Source organism: Lepeophtheirus salmonis, chromosome 3 (assembly GCF_016086655.4).
Source record: "Lepeophtheirus salmonis chromosome 3, UVic_Lsal_1.4, whole genome shotgun sequence".
NCBI classification, from domain to species: domain Eukaryota; kingdom Metazoa; phylum Arthropoda; class Copepoda; order Siphonostomatoida; family Caligidae; genus Lepeophtheirus; species Lepeophtheirus salmonis.
In genome coordinates, this window is record NC_052133.2 from 22,351,011 (window position 1) to 22,362,364 (window position 11,354).

Consider the following 11,354-nt stretch of genomic DNA (forward strand, 5'->3'; position numbering starts at 1 on the left):
AAACGTTAAACAAGAAAAGCTAATATATAGATAAATAATACACTGAATCCAACGCAGATAAATGTGGAATATTAAATGAAATATGATTTTAAAATATAGGATTTGTTTTGAAAAAAAACAACTTTTTAAAGCATGAATCACATTGATTGTTTTTATTGAAATATATCATTTTAATCTTTGTTGTTGTAATATGTTTCATCCCTCATAAAACGAATTTCGAAGTACATACGTGGAAACCATGGAGTTCTAGAGAGTGTCAAAATTACTTGATATAAACTGAAAATTTCAAAAAGAAATAATGATAAATATTTCTATTATCTTTCCTTTCATGTTTTGGATTACAAAGTGCCAATCAAAAAACTGATTTAATCCTCCCTGCAATTTTTTTAAATGTGTGTATTTTCTTGTTGCACTCTTTTTTTCTGTTCTTTTTTCAAAGAAAAATCCTATATTGTCTTCATTATTCTACAACTTGTTTTCCCTGGCTTGTTCTCGAACATTCTATAAGCTATTCACGTCCAGCTTTATTCCATTTGCAACTTTGAGCGGATTTTGTATTTGGCTTGTTGCCAACTATTAATTATTATGGGCGAAATTTTTTCCTTAAATATTAACATAGAAAAATAAATATTTATATTTCTTTATGCATTGAATTGAAATCCTTGAATTATAAATAAAAATAAGCATAGTATGTAAATCCCTTTTTGAGTTCATAATACTGCTTTACAAGAGTAAGCTCATGAAAGGAGCTTAAAGGAAAATACTTTGGATCTTGGTTTACTTCAAAATGGGATTCGTGGTTATCATTTATAATTCATTGTTTTTTATCTTTCTGGTTTTGTGTGGAGGGGGGCGGGTAAATAGAAAAGAAGCGGGAATATACACGGAACCTATTAATCAACTATGATTATAAATTTAAGTCCATTGTAAAAATATTAAATTTAAGGCCATTGTAAATATGATGTTTATATAGCTTAGTATTACAATTTACGACCAGAAGTGGGGAAAAGCACTAATATTACATTTCCAAGTTGAGTTTCAAGTCTATGCTGACAATTCCAAGTTGAGATCTCAAGTCATTGCTCACAATTAAAAAATGAGCCCCAATTATTTTCTCACAAGTCCAAATCCTTGAATATTTTTGCTAAGTCCTCAATTTATACGTGGTAACTATTTTCTAATATTTACAATTTCAATGTATTTGATATTTAAAGACTACTTTGTATTTATCTTTTAGATAATATTGAAACGATTTTCAATAACATTTAATAAAACATGCTTTAAAATTTAACTTTCCAGTCCAACATTCTGGTACTTTTGAAAAAATATACAATATGACTAAACCGGCGAAAATAACACTAACTAGTGAAAGTTTGGCCTCAGGAAACATTCTTAATGTTGATTTGATAGTAAACATAATCAAACTCAAACTCGTTAACAACCTTTACTCCATAAAACCGTTGCAAAGAAAAAAATATTAAATTCATTAGTGATCCCTCGGGTGACTCACTAATACTTTAATTTGTTCCCGAATTTGTTTTTAGAAAAAAAATAAAATAATTTACAAGGAATTTAACAAAAGTGCATTTGTAGCTTTAAAAAGCCCTAGATATATTTTAAACGGTTCTATGGATCAACTTCAAAGTAGGGTCATGGTTTTAAAGGTGAATAATCCACGTGGAAGGCCTTGAACCTTTACTGGTTGATGAGATTTAAAGAGTATCTAGATTTACCTCGAAAGAATTTCACTACTTTTGCACCATTTTCGTTACACTTGAAGGAAATAATATTAATGGGAAGGGTTCTTTGGAACGTCAAGAACGAGAAGAGACTGTTGGGGGGGAAACGACTAGCTCCTAGCAATCCATAATTCAGTTTATGCTTCCACTCCTGGGTTCTAGTGAACCAATAGCTTCATAATAAGAGCTGACACAACTTTGACTATCAGGAAACGGGGAGTATACTTGGAACAAGTCATTAATAACTCGGATGGAGATCTACCATGGGCAAGTGGCGTCGATTTATATTTAAACAATAGCTCGTCTAACGATGGAGTTTTTTTTTGTTTTTTTTGCAGGACTTTTTTTACTATACCGACAGCTCTTTCTATAAGTTTCAAATAAGTTATGGATCTAAAGAACTGCCTTGCTTTGACCTATATTGAAAACCAAATACGTCAATTTTTTATTAATTACCACACATTTCTCTGGTTTGAGACAAGCACCAGGCACAAAAATCGTGGGTAAACCTCCTTTATCCTCCTAAAGTGCTCATCTTTCCATTTAAAAAGACATAGAACATCCTCGATATACCTATATCCTTACACTAGATATTCCTTCAAAAAGTTTCTCCTCGGAAGGCTGCAGGATAGCTAGAGCAAAAACAAGTTCATTCGGGAGAACATTTGGTGATTAAAATGCCATTAAAACTCTTTAAAAAAGTCCTAATGGAATTTTAATAAAATACTTAAATACTTAATTGATACAACGTCTAATGCAATAGGCGAAATCCAACTAAAAGAAATAAACAGATCTAGTAAGGTTTGCAAACAATCCCTCGAGATGAGGGAGAGGGTATCAATGTTTTTCGATTATGGGAAAGATCGTATGTGTAAAGTCAGCACACGTTCCAGGATTTTGTCATTGGGCTTAAACACAAAGACGATGGGAGACGTCCACTAAAGAAAACTTCAATATACTTTGTGTTTCTCTACATACGGGCAATTTCCCAAATTACCCGTATGTAGCAGAGGTGTGTACTCTCACTATAGACTAAAAAAAATATGACAATGTAACAATGTCCTCATTTTCTAATTGCACCTTTATTTTCATAGTATAAAATAATCACTAGTGCGTGAAACACAAAGAGTAAATCTGATGATGTGTAACGGAGTTATAAGTGAAAGTCCTTGTTGAACTCGGAATAGAATCATGGATCAACATCCTTATAACTTTTACCTATATTATTAATAGATACAGTATGGAATTAGTGTTAATTTCCTTAATCTTATAGATAATCTAATGAAATGTTAGGAGAGCTGCAAATTTTAGGGTGACCAGCTTAATTTTTGGGGTTTTATTTTTTGGTTTTTTGACTTATTGCTATTATTTTAATATGCAACTATAATCAACAAAATTTTCAAATTTATTTCTTTCATAAAAAGGCCGATTATTTCTATATATTCTTGAAGGAAACAACTAACATTATGGAAGTTGGTTATGGTAACGACACCAAATCCCTGAGAGTCACAAAAACTCAACCTACGTTACTAACCAAAGCCTAACTACAAGACTTGACTCATCGAAAGAATTGTTTAGGTGGATATAAACTATTTTTTAAATTGTACCAACTCTAAATACATTAATTGTCTCTGTATTTTCTTTTAATGTTTTTCCAACAACATATTATCTAGGAAGAATGTTCACACTGGACCTCAGAACTTAACCTTACTACAATTGAGATCAAATTACCTATCATCTTCTACATTTGATACTTGAAATGAGAATGATGACATGGAAGATATAATACAAATAGAAAAATCCATACTTAGTGCATAAAATTTCTTATTAAAAAGATAATGTTAATATTCCAACTCGTCACCTTTTGGATGATAATATGAATAAGTTAAATAAAAAGGTAGGAGGAATAGAGGTAAATCGTGTATTATACTTTATGAGCTTTCCAGACAAACTAACCATAACCCTATGTATATAATAGAATAATTTCAAGTATACAATCGTTAAAACAAAGATAAAATATGGATCCAGATCTAACATAGACGTATAAATACATAATAATCTCAATTCCTTTTTATTTTTATCTGTAGAACATATACATATCCAAGAAAATTGCAGAAATAAGTTATCTGTGGGAATTTTAAATAAAATTATCCAGAATCGTTTCCTTCGTCTAGCAAGAACTTCTAAGAGGAGGACAATGCAGTTCCTACTTTTTTCTTTTTATTTCTAAGAACTCCGTCCTAAAGTACACTATTGGCTATATCTGTTTTTCTTTTCTTTTTAAATCAGTACTTATCAGATGTATGTATTGTCTATTGAGTGCGTTGGGAAGTGAGTTGTAAAATTAAATATATATCCACACTGGAAATTCAAAAGATTAAGGAATAATTCCTATCCATTATCGTCGTTAAGGAAGGTTTATTATCATATGAACAGTATATATATAACAGTGAAGTTCAAGAAGTTTTATTTAGAATATATTTTCGGTTCAATTTTTGCAATTTCAATAATTAATTGCTTATTTTTTTTTACTGATGGTTAATAAATGAGTAGCAGTAGAATACAAGAGTGGTCACAAAGGTCACGATATTAACAATGTCAGCTTTCATGCATTTCCGAAACCTCCCGATATCCGCCAAAAAAAGATCCGAGTAATACATCGTAATAACTAGGAGCCATCAAAGAATTCAGTAGTCTGCAGTCCCCATTTCCTTTCAATTGTCTTCAACAGTAATAACGAGGATACAAACAAATATAGAAAGAGGAAGTCTAAATGTCTGACTAGCCATTGTTTGAAAAAGGACGTCGTACTATCAACATATGGCTGCTTTGATACCCATTTTCAGGATAGACTCAAATACAATATGTTCCAACTATTCAGAAGTAGTGTCGGCATTAACTGAAATCACAATAAGGAGGGAAGTCATGTTTATTTACTTTTTGATACCGTACATTTATTCAAAAATTATTATTCTAACTTTTTAAACAAGAAGGAATTTGAATATTCAGACTTTGATTTCAATGTGATAAAAACAAAGATCAAACACATTCAATACTTGTACACCCTTGAACTTGGAAAAGGTCTTAAATATGCCTACAAATCAAAGGGTTTTCGACCCAAGATCAACAGAGAGGTGCAACGTAAAACTTGCTGACTCTCTCTTTCATGAATCAACAATTGAAGCCTTGTTGTTTTATTCAACCAAGTATCCTGAGTGGAAAGTAACTGCATCATTCTTGAAAATCATAAGAACATGGTTCAATATCATAAGCGTTAGAACAACTACAGCAGGTAAAAGAAAAAGGGATAAGTTCAAGGGGACTTTGAAATCAATGAATATTGAGAACATAAAGTTCATGGAAAGATTTGAGGTATGATTGAAGAAGTAGAAAGACATAAAAAACAAATCAAAAAACTTATCCTATGAAATATTTTTTTGTGCCATTCATACGACTACAGCATTGAGATAAATAACTGGATATTTCTTGAATATGAAAGGCTTGGATTACATTTTGGTTTGAAAAATAAACATTGATGTTATAGAGAGGCGTTTTGAATACTACAGACAGCTATCTGGAGTTAATTACTTTATGAGTATACTACAGTTTGTGGAAGCAGAAAAAGCCATTTGATTAAAACCCCTGATTAAATTATCTAACATGACCTCAGACCTTGTTTTCAACATCTGCTACTAAGCAAGTCCACTCCATCAAGGAATATCTGACAATGAAAGCACAAAACATACATTCCTTGTCTCAAATTTGTTGCCCAAAGTTTTCAGTACAGCTTTGTAAATAAAATTGAAAGGAACTGAATTGGGCGCAATAATTATTACGAAAGTATGTAATAATGGGCATATCTTCAAGGATCTATTTTATAAAATTGCTTATTCATTTTGCAATTGTTTAGTCAAAAATATTGTATCGAGAATTAATAGCAAAATAAGGGAAGGAAGGAAAAAGGTAAAAATGATAATAATTGTAGAAAAATAAGAAAATTAAATAATTTAAAAAATAAATATTAAATAATTATGTACCAATATCCTCTAAATTCTTTGTTGGCTCCAAGTTATAGTAAAAATATTTTTTTAAATATAGATCTGTCCTTTATTATTTCATTTCGGGATATAGCCTACAATAAATAATTAGTCTCTCTTGCCTTATATTTATTTCATTTTTTTTTTTTGCAAAGAAAAAAAACCATTTATCAAATGTTAGTTAAAAATCAAATATTTGTTATGGTATAAAACTAATTTATATGTCTCATACTAGTATTGGATAAAATAATTCTAATAATAGAAATATTACAACCAATCTTATAAGTTCCTTTCATGGAGATATTTTTTGGATGTAAAGTTTCCAAAGAGTTGATGCTGTAATAATCCATCTGACATTTTGTAAGACCCAATACAATTTTTTTAAAGAATTAAATCAGGACTGCATGTAGTATATTTTGAACAGTTAAAATAGTTTGTGAAAGGTGTTTTTGATCCCTGCCTAACTTTTTTTTTGACATTCTCTTCTGTTATTATAAAATATTTTTAGATTAGTTTCAAATTTACTGTATTAATCAGTCAAGACAAATTAGATATTATAATTCCTAGTTCTTCTTTAAAATTTTTGGCCCAGTTGATTTACATAACTAAATTCAATAAGTTTTTAAATGGTAATTCGTTGTAATGAAAAAGACATATGAACATGAAATGATGTATTCCATTCATTTTTATAAGTCTTTATGTTCTGTATTCATAGAAGTCTCATCACTTCCACACATATTTTTGCCAACATTAGTTTGACAAGAAATACCTTGGCAGACAGTATTTCGAAACTATCGGCAGATTTGGACCATCGACTGAAACGCTTAGTGAAGTCACACTAGACATTTTCTGTTGTGATTGATGAGAGTTCAGATATGAAGGACGTTGCTGAACAGGCCACATTTATTCTTAGAGTTGATAAGACTTTGACTGTCACAAAGGAATTTCTTGAGCTTGTACCTATGACCTAGACCACAAACGAGAGGGCATAGCTACTGATGGCGCCTGTCAATGATCGCTAAAAAGGCAGGTATTGTGACAAAGTTCAGAGTTAAAGTAAGAGTCGAAATGGAGGATATACAAATATAAGCTATTACTCATTGATAGTACTGACTGCAAAAATGTTGTATGTGTTTGGGAAAGTTTTTTACTAATAAATATTAATAAAACGAAACTGCGTCAAAACTCACAAATACATGAGATTTTGAATTGGCAGCTTCTTTAGACTTAATTTCAAATATCAATGCAGTTTGTAGGATAAACGATGCCAACTTTCAGAAGCAAATACTATGCAAGATTAGTAATTGCTGTTGAAGTCATTCATTTGTTCAAAGGGTTTTCCAAATGTTGAAACAAGAGTGTTTCAAAGTTCAACATAGGGGTTGTTTCAAGCACTTATGTTAAACTGAATAAAAGTTTTTTTAATAATTTTGCATACTTTTTTGAGTTGTTAAATTGTTCATAATGTATTTTTAAAAGAAAAATTCATTAAATAAATATTTTTATAAGGGATTTATTCTTTTTTTGCACTAATTATTATTAGTGACTGGTACAAAAAAAAAAGTAAACTTATGGCAGTTTTATATAATTTTGTAATAATTTTACTGGCTGGACCGGTTGAGATCAGATTAACCTGCATTTGACCCGCAAACCAAAATGATCTTGGCACTCCTGATTTAAACAATGTTCAGTCAAACATGTCAAGTTGCTATATGTATGTTATCGGATTCTCGCTATATTCAATTTTACCTAACTTATTGATCCACAGTCAAACAGGCTAAAAATCTCTTAGAAACAAAGGATAAGTTATTCAAAATTGATCTACTGAGCAAAGAAAATATGCCAATGTTTGTTCAACATTTCAAGAAATTTATGTAAAACAATTTGCTTATTCAAAATCAAAACCATTTTAATTTCACATTATTGTCATTTGGCAAATGAAAAAAATAATAATTTCAATTTACATATAAGCAAATAAATAAACTAAAATTGAACTATATATTATGAAAAATATAGAAATCTATATAAAATCTTATGAGAATGATTTTTTAATTATTACTAACATGTTCTACCTAATCATTAAAATGTCTAAATATATGAGTATAATGAACACATAATGTTAAATTAAGCTGTTGAAAATACATTTATTAAAGATGACTTTTGTAAAAGCGGACAAAGTTAATATTTATTTTTAAGAATTTTTCATATTCAAACTTCAGCAATGCTCTCTTTCAAATTGAGTTTCTGTACAAAAAATTTCATATTTGTAGGAGTAAACCTGGCATGGAAAAATATTTTTTTAAAGTCTAATAATAAACTAATATGATTCAATGTTTCCTTATAATGGAGATTTGATTTGTTTAATCACTTATTTGTCAAGAATATAAGTTGTACAAAATATCAATCTTTTTGGAATTCCAGGAAATCGAAAGTATCAGTAATGCTTAAAAAAATATCGGGAGTTATCGGGAAAATTATCAACAGAAATAAATTCTATGTTTTTGTTTTTACATCTTTTAAATTAACATTTTTGCAAAATAATAGCAAATCATGAAGAGTATCATCTTCTAGTTGTTTGCAAAGCTTGGTAGAAAAAATTTCAAGACTTGAAAAGCTATCTTTTAGTTTCGTAGAAATTGGTGGAATAGTTGACAGTTTCTTTTTGAAATGAAGAGGGACGTTTGCTTCATTTAAGGATACTTAATTAGATGCATTAGTTCAGAATGAAGTCTCTCAAGGACTTTTCCAATTAAAGTCTCTCTTAAATTTTGACTGATTTGTGTGTCATGTTTAAGTAGTTCATTTGTAGTGTGAATAATCACCTACTCATATTTGAAGAGATTGGAATCTCTTTCATCAAACTTGTTGTTCATGCCATTTTTGTCAAAAAAAAAAAATCATGATTATTTTAATTTTTCTTGGATGCATAAAAAAGAATGCCAAAGCCAATCAAAAATTAAAAGTCACAATTTTGTATTATTTTCAATTTGAAATAGTGACTTACTTATTTTTGATACTTGTATATTTGTCCAATGATATTGAACACTTCTTGTTTTATTCTTTTAATTATAAAATGTTTGTTTGATTTAATTGGTGACATCTTTGGTCTGTCTTATAACAATTTTTATAATTTCAGTGTGGCACTTGGGTAAAATATAATCAGTTTTCTTATAACCAATTTGATAAGTTATACAACAAGTAAGACAATTATTAAATAATTAAAAAGTATTGACAATTTTTTCATGAATATCTTTTTTAGGAATTTTTATTTGATTGCAATATTTTTCAATATATTCTGAGATGTTTTGTCTTCGTCTATGTTGATTTCATGTTTTGCATCTTAACACTATGTGGATTATCTTGAAATCAACTTATAGAAACTTATAAGTTTAAAGATTCAAGATAATTAAAATACAAGAGATAAATACTTGAGTCGATAAATTTCTTCGGAATTGCCAAAAAATATCGGAAATAGATAAAAGAAGCTTCTCATAATTCAACATTAAAGAAAAAAAATGTGTGTAATTGTAAGATGATTTGGAGATCCTTATGGCGATCAAATTAAACATTCTGTTTGACATTCTTTTGAACCAAAGATAAGATAAGAGAATATTAATTTTATTAAAAATACATCGATATCATTTTTTTCTTATGAACTCTTTTAATCGGGTTAAAGGTCTCCAAATTCTCATTTAATTTTTTTCGTGGTATTTTCACTCCTACAAACAAGGAAAAATACGTTTACGAAACAACAATTTGAAAGGTAGAATTGTTGAGGGTTAAAGAACATAATATGCAAAGCTTATTGGTCCTCTCCATAATTATAAACGTCGGAACGTCGGACGGGCGATAGATGAACTAATTCATATTAAAGGAGAAAGTGTATGTAATATGCTCTATCTTAGAGTGTTTGATTAATATATATATGTACAATTCAGGATCTTGAAGAAAAAATATAAAATTGATAAATGAGAACTCGAGAAAAAAAATTCGAAGAGAAAAACACTCGTATGAATGAGTAGAGTTAACATTAGTTCGGGGAAAATATTATAATTATATTTAAATTCATATATATTTGTTTAATTATTCATTTTTAAAACAATTTACAACATAGATAGGCGAGAATTCTTCTTTCAGAGGGAAATTCTAACAGCATGACGACCGATTAAATAATGAACAAAAAAAGAAGAAAGAGTGCACGCAACAACCTTATTTATTTTCCTAATTTTTAAATATAATTTTTTCATTTCAAACTACTGAGCTATAATTGTAAGGGATTGAAGCTTAAAAAAGTTGATAATTATCTATGTATTATATATCTCAAAGAATAGTAGTTTACAAACTGAGAGATATATCTATCTTGGAGGACGCCAAACTAGAAAAAAAATGATTGTGGAGAAAAGGATGAAAAGATATGGAGCGATTTAGGTCTGTGGACAATACATTATTATCCTAAACTCAATTTCCGTAGATTCTATTGGTCACTACTAGAAAAGAAGATATAAATTTTGTATATTGCTTTTAAAAATATTCATAGGTCAAATGGAATCATTGTAATACTTGATAGTGTTAACTTATTTCGTAATCATTACAACTATATCTGAACAATTAAAGAAACATTAAAAAAAAATTTTGAAATTGTGGTTGTATGTGTGGCGGTGGGAGATTTGCTGAATAAAATGATGGCAATCATTTAGAAAAGATCGAGTAAAATTGTTCATTTCAAAATACATTTATTTGGTTTTTTATGTTTTTAATAGATACTTGGTGGAGGATATTTTAATATGTAGAAATACATATTTTAGGATGATTTTTACACATGGAAGTAAAAAATAGAATAATAAATATGAATATAGAGGCATATTTATTTTAATATACAAAAAAATTGGTAAGATTTCCTAATGCAAGTTTATCATTATTAATAGTATTATTATTTGCAACCTTCTCACATTTAATCAATATGTAATATATGCATTCTAAATTTGTATCCAAGTGTTTAGAAGATATAAAAGAAACATGCCTTTGGGTATTATGAAGTAACCTACTGAGTAATGGAATTTAACCTAGTTTTTATATAAGAATGCTTTCTTCTAAATTATATAAAAATATAATCATATTATCATGTATATAATTCAAAAGATAATAGGCATCCTTCGTCTTTTTGAAAAATGATAGTAAAATATCAACAATAAATGGATAAAATGCGTAATCAGTCAAAAAAAGTTATATGTACAATGTCCGTATTTGGTGCACTTTATATGAGGCCTCATTTGGTTCGAAGGCTATACCTAAAAAGAAAGTATGACATATAATGTGTGCTCCATTCCTATTCAAATATATCATTTTTGCATACTAATTATACAATATCCAACTGTTGCTTTTCTTTGTTCCTATTTTAGGTATGGAAAGTTCAATTAATATTGAAATATTTTTTGACATATATTGTATACATAACATATGCTTATAGTATGTTTAAGAAAAAAAAGCCCTCAATAAGATCGAATAAATAATTTACAATATGTAACCGAATAATAATCTAGCTCTAAGCCTTAATCCTTTTCGTATAATCTCTTTCATA